The following is a 1,734-nucleotide window of genomic DNA, read 5'->3' as shown; positions in this document are numbered from 1 at the left end:
ATTGGGCCCTTGGAAGTACTTACGGCCCAACATAAGATAAAGGGATGGGTTTTAGGTCCATTAGGGTTAATTGGAGTTGTTATGGTCCAATAAGGCCCATTAGGGTAAACTAATCCATTTTAGGCTCATTGTGGCCCAAAATGTTAAGTTTTATGAATGTGGGTTGATTTAGAGCCCATATAAGGGTTCTAAGCCCGTTCTAGTCGAATTGAATGCTTATTGGTCTGTTAGGCCCAATAAGAAAATCCTAGTCCTTAAAGAACTTGAGTTGGGATTTCTAAGGTCTTCAGCCCTTAGTTGAGCATATGAGATGTATTTGGATGAGCATAGAGTATGATATTCGCTTAGAGTACCAGTTATTATACTAGTTGAATGATTATATGAGAGTGGAATTTCCTAGCAAAATGCTAGTTGTGACATCATCCCCCCCCCCCTGTTAGAGGGGATTTCATCCCGAAATTCTTTCGAAAGGTAGGATCATGAACGAGGGAATAGGCGAGGGTACTTCTGCTTCATCTGATCTTTGCGTTCCCATGTGAATTTCGGTCTACGCTTTGCGATCCATCGAACCTTCACAATTGGAATACGACTTTGCTTCGTACTCTTCACTTCTCTATCTATGATTTCGACCGGTTCTTCGGTGAACAGGAGATTCTCGTTTACTTCGATCTCTTCTAAAGGAATGATAAGAGTTTTTCCTTATAGGCACTTTTTCAAATTCGGGGCGTGGAACACGGGGTGTACGTTGCTGAGCTCCGAAGGTAGTTGCAGCTTATAAGATACTGGACTAGTTCGGGCAAGAATCTCGAATGGTCCGATGTATCACGGGTTCAATTTTTCCCTGTTTCCCAAAGCGAATCATTCCTTTCCAGGGAAAGACTCCCAATAGTACCCGGCCTCCGACTTGGAATGCCAGAGGTTTTCGTCGTTTGTCAACATAGCTCTTCTGTCGGCCTCGCGATGCTTGAAGCCGAGCTTTGATTTGGATTATCTTCTCTGTCGTTTCGCGAATGGTTTTCTGGTCCCGTGAGAGTACTGACGAGTGATCTGCATTTATGACCATAAAGAGTCTCGAAAGGAGCAACCTTGATGCTCGTGCGATAGCTGTTATGGTATGAGAATTCAATCAAGGGCATTCGGGTATCCCATGACTTGCTGAATTCAAACACCCAGGCTCAGAGCATGACTTCGAGCGGTTGAATGGTCCGTTCGCTTTGGCTATTAGTTTGGGGGTGGTAAGCAACGCTCATGTTTAGCTATGTTCCCATAGCCTTCTGAAGTGACTGCCAAAATCTTGAAGTAATTCCGTTATCTCGATCCGAGATAGTAAATACCGATATTTCATGGAGTCTCACGATCTCCTTGATAAAGATCCAAGCTAATCTTTCCGTCTTGTTTGATTTCTGTATTAGCAGGAAATGGGCAGATTGGGTTAACCTATCGACGATCACCCAGATAGCGCCCAACTCAACTCTTATAACAATAAGCTTCGTCTTTTTACTTCGAGAGTTCTATCCATCCATGTAGTGCTTCCTCCATGATATTCTCCGGCTTTGATGCTTTCAAGGCCGGTCGTAGATGTTGACAGTGTTTTGTTCTTGCTTCGTGAGCAGTTGAGTATGTTATCGATGAAAATAATTAAAAGGATGACTAGGAATGGTTGGGAAAACTCGGTTCGTAGGGTCCATGAATACCGTGGGAGCATTCGTTAGATCGAAGGGTATCACCACAAAT

Source organism: Lactuca virosa, chromosome 3, assembly GCF_052849685.1.
Source record: "Lactuca virosa cultivar CGN04683 chromosome 3, Lactuca_virosa_CGN04683_v6, whole genome shotgun sequence".
Lineage (NCBI taxonomy): Eukaryota > Viridiplantae > Streptophyta > Magnoliopsida > Asterales > Asteraceae > Lactuca > Lactuca virosa.
This window is presented reverse-complemented; position numbering follows the sequence as displayed.